Source organism: Chrysoperla carnea, chromosome 3 (assembly GCF_905475395.1).
Source record: "Chrysoperla carnea chromosome 3, inChrCarn1.1, whole genome shotgun sequence".
Lineage (NCBI taxonomy): Eukaryota > Metazoa > Arthropoda > Insecta > Neuroptera > Chrysopidae > Chrysoperla > Chrysoperla carnea.
The window spans coordinates 46,860,964-46,888,269 of NC_058339.1; the positions used below are offsets into that span (position 1 = coordinate 46,860,964).

The window sequence follows — 27,306 nt, forward strand, 5'->3', positions numbered from 1 at the left end:
ATGTCGAGAATACTCTTTTGACAAGATTTCATCACAAAATATGAACAAATATGAAGCGGTTGCCAAAGCGGTCAATTTGGAGCCAATTTCATTCCGCTATCGAAATTATTATATTTATGATTTTCAGAAAAGTGGTAGATAAGGATAAGAAGTTTTGAAGACATTTTAAGGATAAGAAGTTTTGCTTTAAAATTGTGGCAAAATCAAGATTTTATTTATTTATTTTTTTTCAATTAAATAGCTTCATCTATTTTGAAGAAACCAAGCATTTAATTCTTTCAAGAACAATAAATATAGAAAATAACGCCCCTATTCTATTTACTTCCAAATATGAACTTATAAAAAACATCATGGTACTACGATTATAGTTATAAAAGCAGAGGAAAGAAATTAAGAAAATTAATTTATAAAAATTTAATAAAAATATTTTAATTATTAAAAAACGCAAGCGTGTGTTGTAATTATAATATACCAACAGCTTCTGAAATTATCTTATGTTAAGGTTGCTCAATTCGTGATAATACAAGTAATCAATTAAAGCGAATACTTTTGTTTGAGAGATTTCGGAGTCGGAGGACCTTAAAATGTGAAATCCGAAGGACACCAAAAAAATTCAGCAAGATTTATACCTTACGATGTCATTGATATTAGTAGAACAGATGTCATTAATACTAGTAGTACAAACAAATATCGTGCGATAAGGAATATAGTTCCAAAAAAATGTGTAAGTTCACTAAAAAAATGCATAATGACAATCATAAATTTGATTGTTAGCCCATCCAGGATCAAATTTTTTGCCTGCTATATATGTTAAATGAAAATTACTGAACTAGTACTTTTTTTACAAAAAATGTTTATACGCGAATTTATAGTTAAACATGCTATCGTAAGTCACATATCCAGCTGTTTTTAATTGGTGCCCTCCGTGATAGGTCAAGTTTCTACATTTACATTTGTAAATCGATCAATTCATTCTTTGTCCGATAAAATAGTTAACTAGTGTGAATTCATTTCATATTTCTTGAATTCTCGAAGATCCTGAATATTATAATAAGTATTGTGTGCAAGGGTTAAAATATGAAAACAGGAATGTGTGTGTACATGTATTTGTGTGTGTGTGTGTACACACAAAAGAGAAGATAATTAAATAGTAGGCAATCATAAATAATTAAATGTAAAGCCAGAGGAATTTTCATTTTAGTATAAACTTTCTTCTCCTCTTATTTTCAATAGTTATTATATTTATTACTTGTGTGTACAAAAAAAGTTTTTTTTGGGTAAGTGTTATGCGCACGTTGGTTGTTCGTCCTCCAAGTTTTCCTCATCTTCTGTCCATTACGTTACATTTAGTTTAGTTCACATAATGCATTTTATGTATATAAAACTTGTATAAAACTTTGTCATCAACATAAAATCATCAATTTCTTGTATAATTTCAATCATTCGGTGGCGGAATATTAAAAGTATTGAATCCAACAAAACATATATGGATTCCTAGTACCGCAGTTTTCGGTTTATGTCCAATATATAGTTTGTGTTTCCAACATCTGTACAGCTACTAATCTGCTCGGAGGAGAAAATAAGTCCGGGAAACTTAAAATAAATTAAATTAATTTATATTCGTAGGATTCAAACCTTAAAGAGCGGTCTCTATTATTATGAGCTTGTTTAAATACCTATGAAAATGTAAATTTTTAGATTATTAGGTGTACAAATAAAATTACCAAGAAAATATTATTCCTTTTTTATCAATAAATTTTATTGTATACACTAATTTTCGAAATAAACGATGTCCGAGTTTGCCGCTAAATTTTGTTACGCCTGGTTACACCAATTTCTATAGACTATCAGTTCATTTACGTTGTATATTTGGTCTGAGATTGAATTCTTCCAACAAAATAATTACCAGGCCATTTTAATTTTATTTATAGCTTTAACAAGTGGGCTAAATTTTAATTTATTGATTTTATAAAGGTTTAACAGAAGAATTGAAACTTGTTTTTTCTAGTAATGGAACAAACTATGTTAAAAGAAGGATTGAAGTGTTTGAAGCATAATAACCTTTTATGAAACAAAAGTAGAAATAATTTTAAACGATTAAGTTTAAATGACAAGGAAATACGATTTTTATTGGATTTCCGATTTCGAAAAGTGCCAATTGCCTGTTGAAATAGAATAAATAAGCTGACACATAGCAGTGATCCTTTATAAACTAAGGTTATAATGGAGGCAGTAATTTAGTCACACCTTGTATGTTTCTATCCAGTCACAATTCGATTAATCAAGATTAATTCAAAATATAGTTTCAACTAATAACATATGAACTGGACGTAAAACTGACCTAGTTTTTTCGAGTCGAATCTGAATATAAAATGGTTGTTGCAAATTATAATGTGATATGTAGCGGTAATTTTACGGTATTAAAATCTGAATCAATCTGTTTGGATGATAGAATGATAGATAGATTGGATCATCAGAAACTTTGAATTTAATATATATTTGTTAATAAATTTCGTATATTTCCACAGAAATTTTTTTCTTTCCATTGAATTATAAGTAATAATTCCATTCCAATTACTGGCCTTAACTATAGAATACAAAATATTTTTGGTATAGAAACATTAAAATAATAATGGATTATCTACCTTAGATATATAAAATAATGAGGAAAACTTGAACATATTTTAATAACTAACTGAAACCAGTTGAAAAATAATAAATGTGCATTTACTAGTTTTGAGTTAAAATAATGATAATCATTTAACTGAAGTATAAGTAAACTTCTTTAAATCTTAACAAAGAGTTATGGATATAGATATCAAAAATTCGTTTGAATGAAAGTTCTCTGTGGGCCTTTGTTTGTAAGAAATTAGAGACAAAGCTTGTAGATTTGATGTGTTAGGCGACATTTTTTGTACCTATCGTTGCATAATAACATCAAGATGAGATGAAAAGACTGTCAAAAGTGACGCATAGAAATTGCATAGAGAGGAAAGAACAATTTTACTTCTTCAGAAAATTAACACTTAAACAATAATTAATCCTCCGATCACTTTTTCTGTAAAACTAATATTTACGATAGTTTTTTATGAATTTTTATATTGCTCTCTTTGATCTCTTGTTAGATCTCTTTGATCTATTGATCTCATTGATCTCTTGGAGGTATCTTTTCCATATCAAGCACGATTTAAGCTTTGAGTTGCACATCTCTGTTACAAGGTAATAATTAATATTTCAGTGTTTTAAGAAGTTAGGCAAAGTTATTTTCGTCAATTGGAAAGTTGAATGCCTGGACCATAAGACTTGCACTCACATGAACACCTTGGTTTTAATAATATCGAGAGATTTTTGTAATTATTTATGGAACAAATAAAATCAGTACAATTGCAAAAAAACTAATCTACACTATTTGTATTTCTTTTTCACAGATTCACCCCAATTCTAGTGCAAGTGTATTCTATCTGCCAAAATAATTGAGAACATAATGGGCCCTATGGACTAAAAAAACTCTCGTGGATACTCAATATAACTTAACCTAACTTAACAGATTCACGTACAGTAAGTTTAGTTTGGGTAATGTATAATCGTACAGAGAAAAGAAATCGAAGGATATGCAAGCTACATGTATGGAATAATTTTCAAGCATACTAAGAATTATTATTATATTAATGAAATAAGAAATATTATATTGTTTAAAATCCACAAAACAAAAGATAAGAGGATTATAATCGTTTATTCTTGTTAAAACATGCGAAAGTTATGTAACAAAATACCCACAAAAACCGCCACTGTATTATTTTACTTGTAACTAACTATACTATACCATGCAGTATATCCCATATATGCAAACGAACCCAACAACATAGAACATCTTTATATATTATGATGTAGAAGTATTGGCAAAAGCTGTTACTATATCTGAGAAGCTTCTTTAGAAGGATTGTCGTGAATCAAAAAAGACTTTCTTACATACAGCTAGCTAACTACACATAGTAACCATCTATATAGACTAATACTGTCTGTAAAGGAAATAAGGATAGACGGTCGAACGAATGAATATACCGAAGTGTTCCTTACATCTCACAAAACTTTGAATGGAAGCAAGTTTGTTCGACATAAACTTTTATGTTCAAAACGGGATGATATTCATTTACAAGTAAGTACTATATGGTTATAACACACACATACATACGTACCTACATAACATTCCAAATTTTACATACGTATATTTTACTATTTACATATTGGCAAGTAAACAAACAGGAAGACCTTTTAAAGTATCTCTCATCATCAACATTATTCACCATTTATCTACTATCTATATGCAACGAAAAAATGGAACAAAATAATAAAAATAATAAAACTATTTGCAGAATTTGGAGAAAAATACATTCATAGGCAAAGTTGAGACTTAAACGCAGGGCCGTAGCTAATTCTGCTAAAGTGAACTTGTTACACCGCTCGTTTTTTTCGAGAATAAAGGATGAAGAAATAAACAATTAAAAATATTCTCTGAAAAACAGTCTAAAAATTATTAGACACAATTTTCTGCAAGAATTTGTGTTGTCTAAATGGTACAATGGGCTTGTTTAAAATAACAACACGCATTCACTTTTGAGCGGGAGCCCAAAAAAAATGTATTTTCTATAAGAAATAAGAGGTAGATAATATATGCGCTCGTACAAAAGTGAATGAGCATTGTTTAGCATTGAAGACGAACGAGCATTGTACACAAATTTAAAAAAAAAATTCTTGTAGAAAAATGATCTATATCTATAATTTTTAGCCTGTTTTTCAGTGAACAAGCTCACTGTATTGTTTCTTATTCGTGAATTGTGTAGTTTACTACTAATGATTCCAAATACTCACTTTCAGCTATCGATATCGCATTTTGGAACTTTTTGAGTTTTAATTTCAGCAATTAATTTATATTCAAAAAAACCATTCATAATGTGAATCACATTTGTAATATTTGAGATATATCTTGTGGTATTTGGGATGAAGTGCAAATCAAAATATTTATTTCATTTTTATAGCGTTTGATTTAAACGTTTGGCTATTATGCCAATGTTTAATCTATTTTGCTTTGGAGGTTGCTGTTATATTTCTGATTCCCTATAGTAAAAAAACTCCTTATTCAATGTTTATCAAAATCAAACTTTTGACCAGACATGCGTCTTTGACACAGATATATTCTGCGATTTTTATGTATGTTTGACTAAATAGGTCATATCAAGATGCGCCATGGTTTTCACTGTACATAGTTATTTTAACTTTATGCAAATCTACTATCTGGAAATAGAAATGAGAAATTTTTAATAAATTGTAATGTAATATCAAATTGGATAATAATTATAAAATCTCTCTCTATCTTGCATCGATTTAAAAAAAATACAAACAGTTTTTAAAGCAAATTATATTTAATTTATTTATATAACTATTAAATAAAAGTTAAACTAAAAACTATAGTCATCCTTAAGAGATTCTAAAAACAAGCTAAAGCTCTTAAGTTTTAATAACGTTGAGCGTCTAAAAAATAATGGATTTATAGTTTGTTGTAAATCTTGGATGTTCTTTAATTAATAGTCGTATATAATAAATGTAATAGATGTGCCCTTATCATTCAATATAAAAGAAAGATATTTTGATATTCATTCCAATGCAATGATAAAAGTAGCAAATATTAAATGTTTTCATGATGGTCAAAAATAATATAATAATTATAAGATCATTCATTTCCAGTATTTCGGCTGTTTGATGTTTGAGCAATTTGATGCAAAAAAAAAACCATTACCTTACGGCGCTTTCCAAAAAGAAAACTTAAAAAAACTTTGGTTTTTGACGTTTAAACGTCAAAGCTAGCTATTAATTTTACGATATTTTTATGGCATTTACGTGATCCAAATATTATTTTTATTCATAATTTTATTCATAACTTAGATTTAAATTCAATGAATATCAATTAGTCCTAACTGGACTAGTCATATGACAGCCTACTTTAAGAATAGGGTTTTTATGTTTGATTACTTCGTGGTTATGATGTAGTTATCTTTAAAACTGGAAAATTATTTGGTGCAAATTAAGAATTTGGAGATTCATTTGCCATAAAAGAATATCCTTGAAACATAAAATAAATAAAAAACTTTAAATAAATAATATTTCGCAATATATATAAAAACTAAATTTAACTCCCGAACCAAAAAAAAAGGTATTATAAGTTTGACCGCAATGTATGTGTGATCCTAAACGGATAAACCGGTTGAGATTTTTTTGTTTCCTTTGAAAGGAAAGTTAATGAAGAATGATTTTAGCTATGTTTCAAGTGCGAATTTAAGGTTCCGTGTCCAGAAAAACTAAAAAATAGGCCATGATCCTCGATGGCCTATTGATCATTTTAGTCGGGTTTTTTTAAATTTTGTTTTATAAATATCACTTGCAAGAAAAACATGACATCATTTTCGAATGTGCTTATAAGTTGGAATTTAACCAAAATCCTTGTTAATTAAAGCTTATTTGCATGAACAAATTTTAGAGTTGCTCCATAAGTAGGCTTTTCAACAGTTGAATCATGAACTCATAGCCGCTAATACGAATCATAAAATTTCTTGAGGGTGTTCCTGAAAAGTGTGTGTTTAATTAAACTTACCTTTGAGAGCTACAAGGAGCAACTTTGTACTAAGTTATGTTTTGCTTAGTCGATTTATTTTAAGATCGAATACTGTATGTGGTAAAAGTTTTCCACACTTTTCAGAGCCAGCCTGTATAATTATCGTCGAAGAATGTAAAACAAATAACTTTCTTTAACAGAAATTGGATATAAACTGTTTTTTGACATTTAAAAAACTACACACTCCATTCTTGTAAAGTAAAAGTCACCTTATTATAATAATACTATAAAAGAGTTATGTGGTATACACACGCGCGTATACGAATGTTTATCCTATCCATCTGCTGTTAAGAAACTTGTCGCCTTGCCTTCTGCCTGTTGCACTAATAAATGTCATCACGTTTTAGTAACTTTCTATATTATTCTTGTGTTGCTTTGTTCGCATATTTCTCACATATTATTATACTCTACGATTTAAAAACTATGATAGTCTTAAGGCTATTTTACACTAATAGATCGTGATACTTCATCACTCTTAGAACGTTCTGACATAACGCGTTTTAATTTACTTCAAATATGAATTTTATTTCAAGCGAGTGAAGAGAAATGAGATGAGTAATATAATATGAGGTCAATTTAGTAATATATAATATAGAGCAATTTATACGCAATAGGTTATATTTTACGTTTCAAATTTATTTAACTTTTAATGATATATGACCTTGGAATGTCACAAAAAAATTGATGTCTGATACCAAAAAGAAATAATTTTGCATTCCCGTTTAATAATTAGTATGTATAATTATAATTCTTAATAAATTTTGTCATTGTTTTACCGAGCCAGACATTGTTCTAAAAATTAAAAAAAAAAAAGGTTTAAAATCATTTAAGTGTGCTTTCAATTTTATTATGATCTACCTTTATAGTTAAGAAATGTAATTTATTTTCCGGAGATAAATTTTCATCCCTACCTAAATTCAATAAAAAACAACCGTAATTTCCTGGTCTGAAAATTAACTCTCGAAAACGTTGCCAGCTCTCATATTATAATATAAGACAGAAAAAAGCTTTTTAAAATTCATTTAGGTTCTTAAAGCTTACGCCATCTTTCTATTTTTCTTGTCTATTTAATATTATAGGGCCACGTCCACGCCACTCGATTTTCAACACAATGGGCGTACCTAGCTTTTGTTTTAGGAGTGGTTAAACAGGAATTTCTGGATAAGACGGGAACAAATCATGAAGTTTTGCCCTCAAATTTTAACACGGACTTGTAGCAAACAAAATATATGGCAAGAGTGGAAGCTCTCTTAACCTGGTCTCTTGCTACCGACATGTTAAGCTGCCAGTCTATTCAGAAAGAACTGATGTGTGAATATTCCTGAAATTTTTAATAGTTATATATTTCTACCTACTTGATATACACGCGTATTTCACATTATAGTTAGAATATGTACACTTATTCAGTGACCTGTTTATGATGAGTTGAAGTTGAACTAGAAGGTTAGCATATAAATAAGGAAAGAAAAACCTCTTACCAGTTCAAAGTCATTTTACATTGCTCTAAAAATTAAATCAATAAAATATATTATAAGCATGTATAAACTACTATATAAGAATTTAACCAATTTGTTGTATTTCATAGTTTTCACAAATATACACGATAAATTCAATGGTCTAAGATCTTTAAAAAGTTATTTGCAGATTTTCCATTGCGTGAATCCCCAACCAGTGGAAAAGTACTGTATCAAACTTTTTATATAAAATTCTGTGAGCTATTCAGCTTTTTACCGTCTTTATCTTACAAAAAAACATTCGGCTTTTTAAGATCAAATTGAAATAGCAGAAATACGCAATAATACTGAACACACAATTCTACATAGTCCATTCAAGAATTTTCGTGAGCCAATCCACTATTTTCATTCTTTGTATGACTGTATAAATAGGCATATATTGATGGCCATATAGAATAACTAGCTTGATATCCGTTCGCTTCGCTGGACTTAAAAGTAAAGACAACCGCATTATATCCTCCAACTATCTTGATCCCACTAATCCCTCTTCTAGAACACTGGAAATAGGGGAAGGGATTCTTTTCACAGGTTTGTACATATTTCAAGTTTTTTTAAATGTTATATACAGTCTTTAAATGTTATATACAGGTGGCCATGACTTATATCTCTTAAATTTTACATATATATTTAATTTATGGTTCAAAATGATGCTAATAGATTAGGCGTAATGAAATGTCTAGCCTAAATTTAATTTCTTATTTTTTTAATATATCTTTATAAATTATAACCTCTGCTAGTGTGCTAGTCTGATTTATGAGCTACATTATTGTATAGTTTCATTCAAATCCGTTCAGTAGTTTTTGTGGAAGCATAACAAACAAACAAACAAACAACCTTACTTTTACATTTATAATAAACAGTGAGTTGGGCTTTGGTATTGCAAAAACAAAGACAAACTTTTTTAAACCACAAGTATAGTAAAAGAACCGTTTAATTTACAAAGAAATTTACGATTCTATACCGATATTCAGTATTAATTATATACTGGCTACCTTATTGGTGGCAATGTATGAAGTTCAGCGCATACTCGACTTTTTGAGATTTTTGACTATTGGTATTGACAGGGCTCAATATAAAGGGCTCAATATAAAGGGCTGGATAAATCGTCAAAAAGTTTCCATAACTTATTTTTTTGGAACGATAATTCAAAAACCCAATGAATTTGGAATAAATTCGAAACAGCGTGTAAAGTTTCTGATGCTTGTGACTCAAAAGGGGTCATTTCTGAGTAAATGCTCCTTAAACTTAAGACTCTCTTGATTCTTGACTATTTGTTCAAATTCCCGCTGTATAAAGTAAAATTTTGATTTTATTTCAGTGCCAAAAATAATGACAGATAACTTTTTTAAATAAATATTCACTTGATTTTAGAGTACCTACAATAGGAACTGTTTTAAAAGATAATATTTGAAATGACCAACATAAAATTTTTCATCTCATCAGCATAAAATAAAATAGTGGTTATGTAGGTACATTACAGATTAGTATAATACATAAATTAATTAATTAAAATATAATATTTAAACAATGAATATGCTTACTAGCTACATATTGTCACAATTTTATATTCATACATTAAAGAAGAAATATAATATATGGTACGATTTAGGTTCTGGCATCCTAAATCCTGACAACAGCTTTTATGGAATTTAATGTCAGTAGTACTTGTGTAGAATGGAATGGATGATAATATCCTATTTATACAAATATAGTATTATAAAATAACAGGTAATGTGTAATGTTAAGTGTACTTTTATACAATATGGAATATTGAAATTTTTTTTTTTTTTTGCTTGAACACAAGTGTATTAATGTAACAAACAGAGAGAAAAATTATGTTTTGAATAACTATAAAAACAACCAAGATAATAGCCATCAAAAATTTATTTGTATTTCTCTCTAGTAAAACAGAACTAGCTATGGTAGTATATGCCCCGAGTAGCTCGGTGTAGGTATTTTAGCATATGGTCGTAGTAGACTCTGACGAGTCTATGTTGGATCTCTCTGTCTAAACTCAGTCTAATTAGTAGTTTAAAACGCTGATATCATCCGTATTTCTTGGCCGATTTTCACTTCTTGTCATATCTTGCACCAAAATAGGTAAATGCCAAAATTTGTTTACAAAAAAGTGAAGAAAGTTTAGTGAATTCTTTAAAATGGCTGCCATTTTATGCTATTTTGTCCTACGGGGATACATTTTTTTTTAACTGTAGAATTTTTTATTATCTTTCGATTTTATAATGTTGCATACCCGAAAATGACTTCTTGATCCATATTTTTGCGGAAAACGGTAAATTTAACACTTTCTGGAAATAATTGTTTGGAGGGTGTATGGACTGGCTTTGGGGGTGTTTTTTGCTTTGGATTCAGAAAACTATTTTTAAAAAAGGTTTATACGGTTTAAAGCAAAATTTTTAAGGTTTAACCCCCGCGCTATTAGGGGAAAGGGGTGTATGGAATAAATGTATTTTAAAAGATTTTAAAAAGAGGTCAAAATAGTTTTAAATGCTAAAGTAACCCAAAACTTTAGATGTGTTTATTAATATAGCACTTTTTACAACATTCATCCCCTCCCCCTCCCGCTTTCATATGTTTTTGCAAATTAAGAATTTTTATGACGTATAAAGGGGTTTTTTGTGTCCTTGATCTCGAATTTTGCATAACATAAAAAGTGCTATATTAATAAACACATCTAAAGTTTTGGGTTACTTTAGCATTTAAAACTATTTTGACCTCTTTTTAAAATCTTTTAAAATACATTTATTCCATACACCCCTTTTCCCTAATAGCGCGGGGGTTAAACTTTAAAAATTTTGCTTTAAACCGTATAAACCTTTTTGGAAAATAGTTTTCTGAAGCCAAAGCAAAAAACACCCCCCAAAGGCAGTCCATACACCCTAAAAACAATTATTTCCAGAAAGTGTTAACATTTTCCGTTTTTCGCAAAAATATGGATCAAGAAGTCATTTTACGAGTAAGCAACATTATAAAATAGAAAGATAATAAAAAATGATACAATTTAAAAAAAACATTTAATCCCGTAGGACAAAATGGCATAAAATGGCAGCCATTTTAAACAATTCACTGGAAACTGGAAATTTTGGCCGAACTATTTAACGGATTTCGCTAAAATTTTAACCGAAAGTTATAAATAATAAAACCTTCTATTGATATTAGTTTCATTAAAATCAATCAAATATTTTTCTAGTTACAGTCAAATGAACTGTTTTACCATATGTACGTATACATATATATATGTAACTCGGAGGGGAAGGGACGAAAGCTCCCCAAGAAAATATGAGGAGTAGTTCTTAACATTGACTACAAACCTACTAAATTTAGATATGCACCGATGTCTCCTCTTGCGAATATAAAATAAAAATGATAAACTTTCTGAAAAAAATCCATTTTTGACACCATTTTGTTGGTTAGACATGTTGCACCACTCCGCGAAAGTAAAAAATTTCAAAAAATACTTATTTTGATGTGAAAAGAAAAACCCTAAAGTTTCGCTGCCCGATAACAGCCTTTTTTTGCTTAGTTTTACTCCAGTAATATATGCAAGGATTGAATAATACTAGGGATTTCAATAAGAAGTGAAGTTATAACTTGTAAACCCCCCTGTATACTTACATTTATATTATCAAATATAGGTATAACTGATACTCATCAACTATTTTGTTCATATTACATATATTAAGTTGATAAAATTTGCTATCATCAATGGGTTGTTATGTACCTATATTGTACCTACATAATACATATATTGTGTACCCATATGTGGTATACGTATGTAATATTACATGTTATATAATATAGTTGGAGATGAATATTTACACCAAAATGTAAATTTAGATCTGTACATGTTGATAAGAGATTATGACATACATTTATAAAATGAAATAGAAAACATACACTGCATAAGTGAAACGGAAGATAAAACACACACAGGCAAACACACGTATTTCCAATAAAACATCTTGTAAAATTTAGCATTAAAATAAACATCGTTATTATACGATTAATATTTAACATTCAAGTTGTCAGAATTTATTAACGCTAAAAAGATACAGGATATCCATCTCAAGCTTACCACTTGATTTACATAGATATACCTATGTTGACGTACTGTATCTTTTTAGAATTAATATATTTTTACAACAATAATACCAACAGGTTGTTTTGTCGCTCATAAAGCGACAAACGTATAATGGGAAGTCGAATTTAAAAACTGCATTCATTTAAGGTGATAAAACAAAATACTGTTTATCCACTGGACCCAAAGCACGTTGTATAAAATTGTTAATTGTAAAAGTTTTGGATTCAATGGATTTAAAACAGTTATATTGTAATTTGAACTAAGGAAACGTTTTACTTTGATAATTATATTGGGTGTGTTATCAGCAAGCAGTTAACTTTATTATAAGATGCTATATTTACCTACATTGTTTATATAGTGGAATTCAATGGAACGGCTGACAGGCGACTTACGGTCAATGAAAAAATATACTCGGAAAAAGTAGAACGAAACCGATTTCTGTAATAGTGTCTCTTTTTTGAAGGGAAGGGCTCAAAACTTCAAAACCAACTAAGTCCTCTATAATCGACAAACTCAACCCAACCAATTCGTAATAACAACAATATTTCGGGTTTATATGGCTATGTTTTGCTATTCCACCATAATAGTTTAGTATATGGGTCCCAAAAAATCATGAACCTTAACTTTCTACCGCGTGTTAAATAAGCTCCTGTGCCGATGTGGAGCATTTTCTCTCTCAGGCAATATATATGGCAGAGACATTTTTGAGATTAAGGGGAAATAAAACGAGTAGAATTTGGAAAAAGTAATTGCTCTTTGCCAAATAATTTTCCTAACGACTGCACAAATATTCCGTAATGTTAGCAGACATATCCCCCCTTTCCTTCTCGACTAATATCTATGAAACCGTTACCTATTTTCGGGCGTTTAGAAGGAGGGTGAGGGAGGGGAGGCATTACACTGTTTTTCCAATCCCATGTTTTATTTTCTGTGGAAATATGTGAAATTCCTAGATTATGTCGACAATCGACAGACATGAGATCTCATAAAATCCAACATTTACGTGATATTGCCGTTATACATCCTAAGTTATTCGCTAAAAGAATAAAATTAGTATTTTTCAGGACTTAAAAACACACACGTTAGTATAAAATTCAATTTTAAGAATAGTTTGGTTGTAAAAGTTTTCCTTTTTACGATTAGATTAGAAATGCGATTTTGCAATAAGCGGAGTGGTACCTACTCTACAGCGTATCGTATGTTTCAAAGGTTTTAGGTTATTTTAATCTAATAGCATTGTGAGTGGTGTTGCGAGCCGATGGTATTTAGCTTTATACTTTTAGAAAATTTAATTAACAAACTACAGGTTTGGCGTTTGTTATGGATCTAACGATAAAAACTTCAACAACATAAATAAATACGTAGTAAAGAAGAATTATTAATTCCTAGAATTAATAATAAAAATTTAATTCAAATTGTTGTAGGTTGAATATTGTTGTTGACTATTGAAGCAAATGTTATTATTAATTTTTCGAATAAATTTATTAGCATAATATCTTCGATTAAACACTACATATGCTTTTATCGATATCAATTTATATAACTAAATTTAAACGATGAAATACAACCACACATTCGTAGAATTTGTATACATATTGTCATATCACAAATATCATATATTTTATATATGTTTTGTTGAGACATTGAGGTGTGTGTATGCGTAGAGTAATGTGTAGTACCCTGGATATATCATACAGGAAAAGGTAAGAAAGCGATAAAGTGACTAGTCTTAAGGTGCAATTCCACTGAGACAATATGTAGTTTGTGGAATTATCGCATGCTACACACAGTCTTTCAATAGAAGGAACACAAAGTAACAAAAAATATCCCTTCTGCCGCATCTTACAAGTTGACTGTAGTTGTCTGTCGATTACGTTATCTCCCGACATGAATCTATACGTCGAACAGTTTCGTTGTCTATCCAACAGTGAACGGGTCGGTGCAGCTCGCTCGTAGCATGCAACATGGAATGAACAAATGATAAATACGTCTTTTATAAAAGATTACCATAATTCCACCGAATTATGGAATAATAAAATCGTCGAATACAAAAATTAAATAGTTAAAAACTTGATAAAACTATCAGGTTAATTTATTGAAATAGAAATTGTACAGTGATGAAGGTAAAAAAATTCAAGAATTTGCGGCTAGCATTTCATCGCGGGTGCAAAAAATTTCAGCGTAGAAATGCTCGGATCAGATATTTGAAACAGATACATAAGCGATGGATAGCTCAATCTCTTTAACAATCTCATGCGAGGTGTTATGGCTTCCCGAAAGTTGATATCATATTTTTTTATCATATTGACATTTTTTCAAGTAATACTAAAATCTTCTTTACTCATCCGCGTGGAATTTCGAAATAAAGCATCATCGTCAGCAACAAACTTGTTGTAAAATTTTCACTGAACTTCTAGAACATCGACATATAGCTCTCTTCTCCAATATCTTAGCGTTTTTCTTTTGCTTCTACAATTCAAAGCAATTACCAAATAAGCAGCTACCGCTATTTTTTTCGTATAGACATGATGTACCAAACTGAAGTCTCCTGAATGGAATCGCTTCAGCCGCATGCCACACTCTTGTAAGATAAAGCGCATGCGACGTGGAGCAACAATGCTGCACGCGGCATTTGATTGAATTTTGTGCACATTGTCGCACGTCTACAATAGGCAACACTTGGCAACAAATATCGAGCAACATTTCGTTCAGTGTGCTTCAGTGTAATTGCGACTTTAATGACTTTGTTTTCAAGTAAAAAATAAATAATTTCTTTAGATTAAAAAAAAAAAAATTTGGTAAATATTTATTACAAGTGTACTATTATTCTTGTGTTTTAAGCCACAATTTATGCAATGAAGTGCTTTTCTGAACATTTTGGCATGCAAGATATCAGTTTTAGACATAACGAGATATATGGTTTTCTAGACTGGGCACTAAATATTACATGCTGTAAAGAGAGTCTTCAAATAAGATCGGTGGGAGTGTTTCAAGGTACACAAGGGTGTTACTATGGTATACGATAAGGTTGTATCCATGAATAATGCATCTTGCACCATGGATCTATCACAAGTTTTTATCAAAAGTTGTTTAATATTTCAATTTTCTTAATGGTAGATTTTGATCCCTGGTACAACATTTTTTCCGATTGAATTTGTGTAACTATTTATATTCATTGAATATTACTTCAATTTATATGGTATGTAACAGCAGTTATTAGAAAAACTTATATAATTAATGGTGAAGAAAAATCGTTAAATATTTAAACTGTTTTAAGCTACCGTTATAGACATTCGGAGTTTAGCGAGGTTTGTGGTATCAATTTCTCAACAAAAATTAATTTTATCAGTTGTGATGGGCTGGTGTTTTGCTTCTCGAAATAAATGAAGAGCATAATAGATGAAAAAAGGTATTGAATGGACCTAAAAACCATAGACAATTAACTATACTTGGTGTCTCCAAGTCACTCAAATTTAACCACAAATAATCCAGAATAATTGCCCGCAAAACGTAGCCAGAGGGTCCATTGTGATTCTGAATATACACACACACTTCCTTGCAAAAATTAACGCTTTGTTCTTGCTTGAAGAAAATATTGGTGTGGTGTCTATAGCCGCACACGACTTTCTCTCACGGTAAGAAATGCATATAGGAACAGATACTCAAGAAGTATCTGATAATATTCTATAAAATATTAAGATCCACAGCTATGGTGTTATTTACAATACTGTATTGTAAATAACGCCCTAGTTATGGATCTTACGATAATATATCACACCAGCATTGTAATAATCACCAATGCTTTTAATAACAAAAAATTGCAAGTACGACTTCGTTCTGCATTGAACATCTTATATATTTTTCTTATAGCTTGGTACGTTTTTTCCTATAAGCTATGGTTATGCAGATGTTAATAGAGGCAGAAGGACTGCATGTTCTCGGAAGGTTTTATAAGATTTTTAAACACTTAAGTATTGAGAATGGCCTGGCCTGTCTCATTCTGTATATTGAATTGTGTGTTTACAGATTGAACTAAGCAAGCAAGTATACAGTAGTACAAGTCGCAATGTTGTATAATATTTGAGATCTTATCTTACTTTGTGAGTGTTACCACGTTGGATGAGTGGTTGTTGTGGGTGGGTAACTGTAGCAGGCGTGTTCAGTTAATGATATCACTACATACTAACGTTCTGTTCACAAAATGCTGTCGTTGTCAAAATCTGTGTTATATATACATACATACATAATATAATATAATATTCTATCTTGTATGTATAGTAACTTAGTAAGTATATCGTAACGAATTTACAATGTTAGTACACTGTTTGTACATGTGTACCATGTCCTTAAAAAGTTTACTATTTGCTTTGTGATCACGTGACTTCCGCTTTCCCATAAATAATTAACACAGTCGTGAAAATTTGAGGTATGCAATGTGACAAAATTTAACTCCAGAGTTTTCCTGTCTTGCTTTGCAGTAAGGCTATAACTCTTTTATACACTTTAGTCCATATATATGCTCAGCTCGTCGGTAAGCCTTTTTATGCTACTAGCGAGGTGGCAGAAACAATTTTTTTGACTAAGGTTTCAGTGAAGTTGTCATTTCTTCGATCGGATCTTGCAACTAAATTCTGAAGTGGATATGTTCCACCAATTGAGGTGAAATTTTGTAAACCGAATTTTCCCATCGCTTCCACCATATCTGATATGCATATTTTTATTTTTTATTTTCAAACTAAAAATTTTAATAAAACTTTTTAAAGGACAATTTTTTATTGTACTAAAAATTAGAAAATAATTTTGTAGAAATCACTCATACATGAATATTTGTAAAAAGTTCAGGGCGCTGTGTGTATAGATAGATCGTACTTAAATTTGCAGGTTTTGATGGAAAAACTTTGATACATCACATTTTTAGCGCGAACAAGAATTTTGAAAATATGTGTACATAATTATCGATGTTATTTAACAATTCTGAATCCAAAATTACGAAATTCTACGACTAAAGGTTCATAAGGCACCAGAGACCGAGATAATCCTTTGTTAAGATTTATAAATTTAGTCGTCAAATTTATTTTGTGCCATTGACGAAATAATTCTCAGACAAAGTAGTGACTCCATTTTTGTAAATGAACGCTTTTAGATTACATCATTATCTTGAAAACCGTCGTTCTGAATCTGAAGTACGATCCATACGTCGAACTTGATCACGCTAAACAAGCAAACAAATCATGGATTATTTTTGATATTTGGAACACATAATACACATTTCATTCTTCATATGTTTAATACCAAATGGATCAAAAAAAGAGTATGTTAGCAAATTTGAATAAAAATATCAAATACTCGTGTTCAACTAATGTTGGTCAACGTTTCACAGTAATTGTTTGAACTACACCATGTCTTTACTAAAACAGCATCGTTTAGTGTAGCAAATTTCGTTGAAAATTGATATTTTACACAGCTTTTTCAAAACTTGGTAAATGTTACAATGAATTTACAATGTATCTATAATATATATATACATAAATGTTGGCGCAGACACCCACATATTTCCTATCATATCTGTGTAGTAACACCAGAATAGAAGGAGAGCATGAATGGTATAAGCGTTAAACGTGTTATATATATTATAATAATATCATATATACTATCATATTATTATCTCTTGAATTACACTTTGCAGGCAACAAATATGTATTATCAAATAATATCTATAAATAATTTCGTTACTAAACTAAAAAAGTATTTAACTCACACATTTGAAAAATAAGTTTACTGAGCTCAATATATTTTCTGAGAAACCATATTCGTCATTTAATAAGTTGATGCAAAATAAGGTAACTTAAGAGCAAATTTATTAAGTGAATACTTCCCATTTACTAAAAAATATAGACCATATTGTTACATAATTAATGGATCTTTTGTTTAGACAATAATAATAATAAGTAATAATAATAATAATGAGGTTTAACATATGTTTCTCAGACAGAATGGCCTTTACCCAACAATTGAAAGAATCTGGGCTATTATAAACGATTTTAAAAAAAAATTTATATATTCCCAGCGCCAACACCAAAAATATACATTAAATTCAGCTCAAACTTAAATAAAGCAAGTTAACCGCGGTTCACGGAGAGAGTTGGAGTGTGTTATAAATCCGTTTTGTAGTCCCTAGAACATTATTTAAGGGAGCCCAAAGCCTCAAAAATGAAAAATTCATGATATTTCGAAAAAAGGGTGTCGTTGCTGGAAAGTAGACAATCACAAAAGGGTGAATTTCTTGATACTAAACCAACGAATATATTGTTTGCCAAACCTTTTAGCTGAATTTGGAGGGCTTAACGAGACGAAAAAGTGTTGAAAATAAGCTCCGTTTGAAAGTCTACTTCACAGCTTCCCCTTCCACTTTTTTATGTCAGCTCACCATAAGAGTTCCACAAAATAAAAACATCTTATATATAGAAAGAAGCACATAGTGAGGGGAAAATGTGACCTTAGAGATGCAGACTTTTTTTCGTGTACCTATCATCTTACGAAAAATTATGTATTAGGAAAAAGGTTTATTAAAACTAGAAAAATAGAAATATCAAAACAAAACAAACATATTGAAATATATTTTACTACTAAATTATAATTTTTAAATAATAACTCAGAAGACAGTCTTAAAATTTTATAATAAATTAAAGAGTCAGTTTTATATTCAATTTATCACGTACTCATATTTTTAATATTCTTTGCATTCCATAGATTACATAATTACATGGTAATTAAAGTGTATGTTTGAAACAATTTTCATAATAAAATTAAAATAAAATAAAACAAATAATTATCAGAAGATAAGACAAATAATTAACTTAAAACACATAATAATTGTTATTTTCATGTAAAACGAAATTGTAAAATATAAACGTACATATAATCTGTATTTTGTTGTATTTATAATAACACGTTTATTTGTATAGTTAAATGTTATGCTTATTTACTTGGTCGGTATCACCACAAACTCTCGGCTAAACACTAAGTATCTCCTATAAAGAGATTCCTAATTTTCATTTCGTATTTTACAAAATAGAAACGTTTATAAAGCTTATTTGAAAATATATTACACAAATTAAACTCAAATTTGCGTCATAATCTGAAAATTACGTAATAAACTTGTTAATTGCTGTAATAAGATAGTTTAGATAGTACTTTGTGCTTATTTTTTTGTGTGTGCCGGGATTATGCTTTGAAATTTTTTGAAAATATCCAAACAAAATTATCTTAGATAAACTATTTTTTTTAGGTAAACAGTGGGTTCCAATTTGAAAATAATTAATTTGCATTTCTATTATATTTAGTAACAGCTGTACTTGGCATGCCACAAAAACTAAAAAAGTGTTGGGTTGTATAACCTGTTTATTGAGTGCTTTTTGATACATAATTTTTTTGTTTTTCCTTCTGGTGCGTACACGCATAAGCTAGATGTCTGTCTGTCTGTCATCAAGATAACTCAAAAACGAAAAAAGATATCAAGTTGAAATTTTTACAGCGTGCTCACGACGTAACAAGTGAGGTCGATGAAAGTAAAAGTGAAATGTTTTTAAAAAGTACTTTTCACTATTTTACCGCGGGACTGATTATTAAACTACAATCTATATAGATTGAATTTGAAACCCGTTTTAAATTCGTTTCAAATTCAATTCTACTAATCCATACGTCATTTATCGAACACTTTCTCTTTTATATTTATTTAGCCAAACGTTTTTGAAAAACGTAAATTCTAATATTTATTTTCGAAAAAACGGGAATAATTTTTTTTTTTTTTTTTTTTGGTTTGCAAAAATTTTAATTTTAAAATTCATCCGATTGATTACTTAATAACGGACTGTCTGCGAATATTAATAACCAATGAATATATTCCATTTATTTAGCAAAAATGGATTACATTTATTTAGCAAGAATGAATTACTTTTTACCTGAATTTATTTTATGACTACAATAATATAAAAATAGCAAATTCTAATTTACTACAATTTATTGTTACATTACAATTTCCAACTATCATTATTTATAAAGAGATAAATATAGAAACATTTTATTACAGTTATGAAAATACAGAATATATTACATTTATTATTATTTAGATATGTTGTGTATTTATTCAATCAATAAAATCAATATATAAAATGTATATCAATCAAATGTACCAATTGCAATATTTTGTTACATAATAGAGATTTTATTAAAATATATTTTATAATTAAAAATATTAGATATCGATATAATAGTTAAACACTGGTTTAGTACTGTCGGTATAGGACCAAAATTATGCTAAATTTATGTGTACATTTCTGAAACTTTGCACATAGTTTCTTGGAACAATATAATAAAAACTTTAAACAAAGTAATATGCACTAAAAAGTAAAAAAATAACGATAATATAATGTAGGTAATTAAAATTATTGCTAGTTTTGGAGTCGGTGTCAACCAAGCTAATGTAGCAAACTGTTCCGCCAGAATTGTTTCCTTGGCTGACACCGACTCTAAAAATTACATTAATTTAAACTGCATTATATTATCGTTTTTTTTTTTCCTTTTTAGAGCATATTCATTTGGAAAAGTTTTTCTTTTGAGTCTGAAGTACATTAACTAATTTGTCACTAAAAGAATAATCGAAATGGATTGGCATGATATTGAGTTGTTCGTCCTCTTGTCGTGCATATTTAATGCAAATTTAAGACTTTTTCTCATGGAGAAGATGGTTTTCTCATGGATGCCTCATGGTCAGAACTGGACTAAAATAAAATGGGACCACACGAGAAGCATTAGCTTTCAAATAGATAAAGAATAATCAAAATTCGTTCAACCAGTCGAAAGTTCTGAGATAACACACATAGAAAAAAAAAATACAGTCGAATTGATAACCTCCTCCTTATTTGTTTGAAGTCGGTTAAAAATGCAACTTTATCCTACGTTAATAAAAGAATCTACCACACGTACTTTATTAATGAGTCTGTGCATAAAATTTTTTTAATTTTTAATTTGTTTACTGGATAAAATAGCAAATAAAATATAGATTTTTTGAAAAGATTTCTATTTTAATGGAAACAAGATAATAAATTGACTAATATTGAAACAAAATTGAAAAAAACTTGTTGGTGGAGTAATCTCTCCCCAACCTTTTATTTGGAGGTTTCAAAATTAGAAATGTCAAGCGTTTTGCGAGGTTTAAACAAAAGCCATAATAAATAATAATATGATCGATTTTACCTTTCCAGATTTCTTACCTAATTAATGAGTTTAATGAGTGTAATAACAATAATTAGTTTAATAAAATCAGACCAGGTTCAAAAGCGATAATACAGCGCTTACTAAGCTTGGACGGGCTTTTTATAATATTTTTCATTCCGCAGCATAACCACAGCAATGCAAATTACTGCATTAAATTTAGTGACTAGTTTTCTCGGTAGATTATGGGTCGTTAGAATAGTTTTACTTACTTGTCTAACAATTAATATGTCAACAACTATTTTTTAATTGATTTTTGCCATTACTTAAAAAATGTTTAATTTTTCGTTTCTTATTTTTTACCTAGGAAAATAAATCAGTTAAAAAGTATAGGTTTAAATAAATGAAATTAAGCTTTAATTGAACATGTAGCAATCCACGTAAAAAAGAGTTGATTACGAAAAGGTATTTCCCCGCTAAATATCAAAACTGTTGATATTTAAAAAAAAATGCAAACTGCTAATACATCTGATGTATTCAGATGATATATATATACAGAGCTTAAAAAAAGAGTAGATTATATATTTCCATATTCAAACAATTACATTTCAAATGTACATTTTGATGTGACAGCTGTTTCCTCTTGTACAAAAACAAACTAATTACGCGTAACAGTGAGTAATATAAATTAAATTAAAGATTTTAAAGAAAAACAAAAATAAAAAGGATGTTTGTTGCATTTAATTAAAAACTAATCATAAATATTTATAAAATTGGGTCAAAACAATATAAGTTTGCATTATGCACAAAAAAAATAGAATTTTTTTTTAAATACTGAAATAATATCATAAAAACGAATTCAAATAGGAATAATTATCGTTAATGAGCTCACTGTGTATTTAAGCATTTCGAATTATACTCCTGTCTTTTAAACAACGCAAAGTTATGAGATGTGATCGTATAATGAAGCAAAATTTTTTTGTCTGCCTTAACAGGATTGATAAAGGTAAGTTCAATAAATTAACAAAGTGAGTTTTTGATCGTAACCTGTGTGTCGATAATTAAAGAAATCAAGTTTTTGGGTTTCTGTGTTTTAATTTTCGTATTTCAGCGATTTTGTTTACTAGCTGATTTCATCAATGATGAAAAAAATTATTGTAATTGTCGAAATGGTTGAAAATTTTTTACCTTTTAACTTTTGTTCTATCCCTAACGGTTTACAAGATGGGTTCTACGGACCCAAGACTTAATAGACCTATGCTGCTCATTTACGAACTCAACCTCACTTTTTACGTCCTCAGTGGCCTGTAAAAATTTCAGCTGGATACTTCTTTTTCGTTTCTGAGTTATTGTGTTGAAAGGCGGGCGGGTGGACAACCGAAAATGGACTTATAAGATGATTCTAATAATCACAGAGGCCACCCACATCATTATTTGTTAATCTTTATTTATTCTATTACAAACATATTTACAATTACATTTTTGATGTGGGTGGAGTCGGTTACTTCATTCTTATCCAAGCCACGGCAATGTGATCAATTCTGCACTCCCATTAATTATAAGTTGTTCACACTGCCGCTGCCTGGATTCGAACCCGCAACCTAAGTCTAAATAGTCTAACGTTCTAAAACTAGCGCCTGAGACCGCTCGGCCATTTAGGCTCGATAAGATGATTCTATGAACACCCATACAAAAATTTTTTTTCGTTGCATCAATATTTGTAAGCGTTACAAACTTGGGGGTAAACTTTATATACAGAACCTCCACAAATTCGATTACACCGAATAATACTGAATTGGTACCCCAAAAGATTGGAAAAACAAACATAAAGCTTTCAAAAGATTTCCAAATTAAATTAGTCTATTTACAACTACACATAACTGTCTTCGACCCAAAGAACCTACTAGAAAAATACTGAATAGTTCAAATAAAATGCGTTAAACTTATAACCTGAAAAGTTGTTAATAAAGAAGTCGTTAATTCAGATTCGTATACAATTTTATGTGCATAATGATTGAAAATCTCTGTCCCAGAAAATGTAGCAGTCATGATAGCAGTTCATGTCATGATAGCAGCACATGTTAAGAAAACTTGAAATAAGTCGTGAAAATAACTTTATGAACAATTTTTCACGTTGAAGTTCACGTCTTATGAATTTTTTAGTTCAGGTTTAAGAATGTAAAAAAGTACTATTTCATATTCAAATCTTCTTGTATTTTCGCTAAAGACTTATTTTTTGTTTCAGGTACAAAAAAAATTCCAAAAATAATTCCAATGAAACTTACCATACACATGCAACAAAATGGCACATACAAATGAATAGTCGATAACAACTGAAAAAGTTGTACTGTCAAAATACCTAAAATGGATCCAAGAATAACTAAGAAAGAGCAACCTTTCGATTTTACATTTGTCGGAAACAATTCAACAGTTAAGGTACTAACTAAATGTGACAAACCCAACGCCACAGACATTTCAAAAATAATAATCCCAGCAAACCGTGTTACTCCTAATTCTATGGTTTTAGTTATATTATCCGATAAATACAAACTTATACCGATTAAAAAATGACCAATTGTTGCCAAACTATAAACAACTATAAATAAAATTTTTCGACCCCACGCTTCAACTACGAAAATACTAAGAAGGTTTGAAGCGATATGCGACGTACTTATGACTAATGATATTGTTAATAATGATAGATTTAATCCAGATTCGTAAATAATTTTATGAGAAAATTGACTGACTGGTAATACGCCAGTCATTTCTTGAATAGTAACAATACTTACACCAAATAACAACACTTTGAAATTAACTGGTATCGTAAAAAGTTGAATCCATGAGCTTGAGTTCTTGTTTTGAAGATTTGTGGCTGCAATCATTTCTTCAAATTCTTTCTCTACATTTTCACTTCCTCGTAATTTTTTTAGAACTTGTTTACATTCCGTTTCATTATTTTTTAGTAAATAGTAGTATGGTGATTCAGTCAGCAAAGGGAGTAATGGAATAATTGATAATGTAATTATGATCCCAATTAGCGATGTTAATTCAATCGATAAAATTGATTGCATGTTATTTCCAACAACCCTATTACCGAGTGTAATAAAAAACATACCAATAAAAGTAAAAGCTCCACGAAATTTTGGCACAGATATTTCACTGATATAAGTTGGTACTACTATAAAAATCCACCCAACGAAAAAACCACGCAACAATTGTGACACGTAAAACATATAAACACTTGTTGCAAAATAGGTAAAAAGTTGAGCCGCTAATTGTGGTACGATTGAACATATTATGGAATATTTTCGGCCAATTATATCATTTGAGTACGATGCACTTAATGCACCAGGAATAAATCCTATCGTAAGACAAGTGATCATTAAAGATTGAGCGTTCGTTGATATTGGTGTTATTTGATAGTATCCATTTTGTTGAAGTTTAACCAAGGCTGGACCTAAGTATCCTAGTTGATATCCACAAATAAAAAATGATAACCATCCTAAAATAATTAATAATGTGGGTTAAGCTGAAATGGGCACTAAAGTTATAGTCATCAAATTGGTAAAAACTAAAAAGTGGTTATACAAAAGTGGTAATTATATTCTCAGAGAAAAATTCTGACTTCTAAATCATTGATTTGTGGGGTAATATTGACAATGAAAAAGCAAATGTAGCGTTATACCTGACGGTAAAGACGAATGAGCTATTAAAAATTGAATTTAGTGTAATTAGAGTGATATGATCATGTTTAATGACCATGACTTTTTTTTATATAATCAAGAGTCTACAAATACAGACCTTCGACAAATCTTGTTCGCTACGAATTTGCTAACCATTTATTGAAAACAAAGCAATTACAGGTATAATTTGGTTTTATTTTCAATGATTTTTGATGATGAATTAGAATATAACTTCGAAATTAGACGAAAAGTAAAAATTATTATTCAGATTAATTATTTAGTGTTCCGCGGTACATTTCGAAAATTATGCTAGGTATACTCAATTTACCTTGCTCATATTTTCTTAAATATTTTTATATAAATGCGTAGTGTAAAGTGGGCCATTTTGTAAATTATTGAATTTTAATGTAACGTGGCATCGCATTTTTAAAACTCATTATTTATGGAAATTATTATATTTATCGATAATCTGTAAGTATTTACATTTCACATAATTTGGTCGTCAATCAGAAACATAAAAGTGTACAAAATATATAAAAATGGTTACATATTGATAAAAATTACCTGTGAACACTGCAATGAATTGATGTCTCTGTTCTATCTCTACTTTCAAGTTTTTCCACATCATCTTCAAATAAAATGTTTTTCTTTTGAATTTCCTCAAAACTTGTGTACTGTTTTGTAAAAGTATTGCAATTTTGTTTGAACGTATAATAGAAATTAAAGTGAATCATGATCTAGTCTACATTATCTCTTAGCAAATATTGATGTTAAAATATGAAATAGGTAAGTTTATTAATTTGTTTAAAACTAAGCGTTGTTTATTTAACATAGAATCAGTTCTTAATATGTACCGAATTCAAAATTTATAGTTGAAAATTAGTGGTTGATATAAATGTTTAATGAAATAATTGTTTTTTAAGGTAGTACGAGCAGAATTGAAATTTTCATAAAATACTTAATTAAAAAATATAAGCCCGATTGTGTTCAATAAAATCTGAAAAGAAAGAAACAAGTCGATAGGAAATTTAACAATCGGGGTCCATTACTGGGTAGACTTGAGCAGGTCTAGATTTTAATGGGCCTCGACAGTTAAAGTTGCTATGCAAACTACTGGTCTTGTTTCTTTCTTTTCTTGTTCTGTATAACGCAATCGGGTATTTGATTTTTTAATTATTTATATTATTTTAAACTTTTTTGTGTTCCGGCACTAGAAAATCCCCTTTTTTAAATATACTGTCGAAAATTTCGAAAGTACTTTCTATTTTCGTTTTTCAATAATGTTTTACAAGAACACTAGTGGAACTTACCTGCAGAAACGAAACGTTTTAAACTAATTTGCACACCCGCGCGGGTAAACAGTGAAATAATGTCCAAACAAAAGTTGATCATTTTTTTATAAGGAATAACTTTTACATTTAAAGTTTGTTCTATCTCTAACGTTTTACACGATGGATTCATATTCATTTGATTGAATGAGCAAAAAATGCACTATTTTTAAATTGGCATGTCGCGGTCTTCTTTGTTCCAGAAAGTCGAAATAGAAACAACAATTATACTTCTGATGGAACTTTTATTTGAACGGTTTTTTAATTTGCTAGTTTTTTTTTTTGTCATTTGTAACTTAATAAAAAATTGTGGCAAATTTTAAAGATGCAACACTTTTTATTCAATGCTAGAATTTTTTATTTAATTTTGTTGTACTTTAAATACAATTTTAATTGTATGTCAGAAACATGAAATTGCAACAAATTTAAGCCAATTGCCACTTTAAAAGTGTATAAATTAAATGTCTGCATAAAAAAGAAAAAAAAATTATTTCTAATTTAATTCAATAATCACTTCTTGTATTTTAGCTAAGGATCTACTTTTAGTTTCAGGTACATAAACAATACCAAAAATCACTCCAACTAAACTTGCACAAGCCAGACAACAAAATGGAATAAATTGATTAAAATTTGTCAAAAATTCAAAAATTTGAACAACTATAGCACCTTCAACAGATGCGAGAATTTTTAAGAATGACACACCTTTCGATTTAGTGTCTGTTGGATATAATTCTGAGCCTAAAATGAACGGCATTTGAGAAAATCCAAGCCCCGTAGCAATTTCAAAAAATAAAATCCCTAT

The 27,306-nt window shown here is 29.4% G+C and overlaps 1 protein-coding gene and 1 long non-coding RNA gene across 3 annotated transcripts in view; both read right to left on the bottom strand.

Annotated features, from left to right (window-relative positions):
* The window catches only part of LOC123295564 (discoidin domain-containing receptor 2), a 210,258-nt gene that overhangs the window by 138,524 nt on the left and 44,428 nt on the right, over positions 1-27,306 (bottom strand). The gene's annotated exons all lie outside the window — the stretch shown is intronic.
* LOC123295566 lies at positions 10,201-25,794 on the bottom strand. Its single transcript, XR_006535153.1, has 3 exons — positions 25,784-25,794; positions 13,113-13,118; positions 10,201-10,253 (listed from the first exon to the last, which is right to left on the bottom strand). It is a non-coding gene; the product is annotated as an uncharacterized LOC123295566 (long non-coding RNA).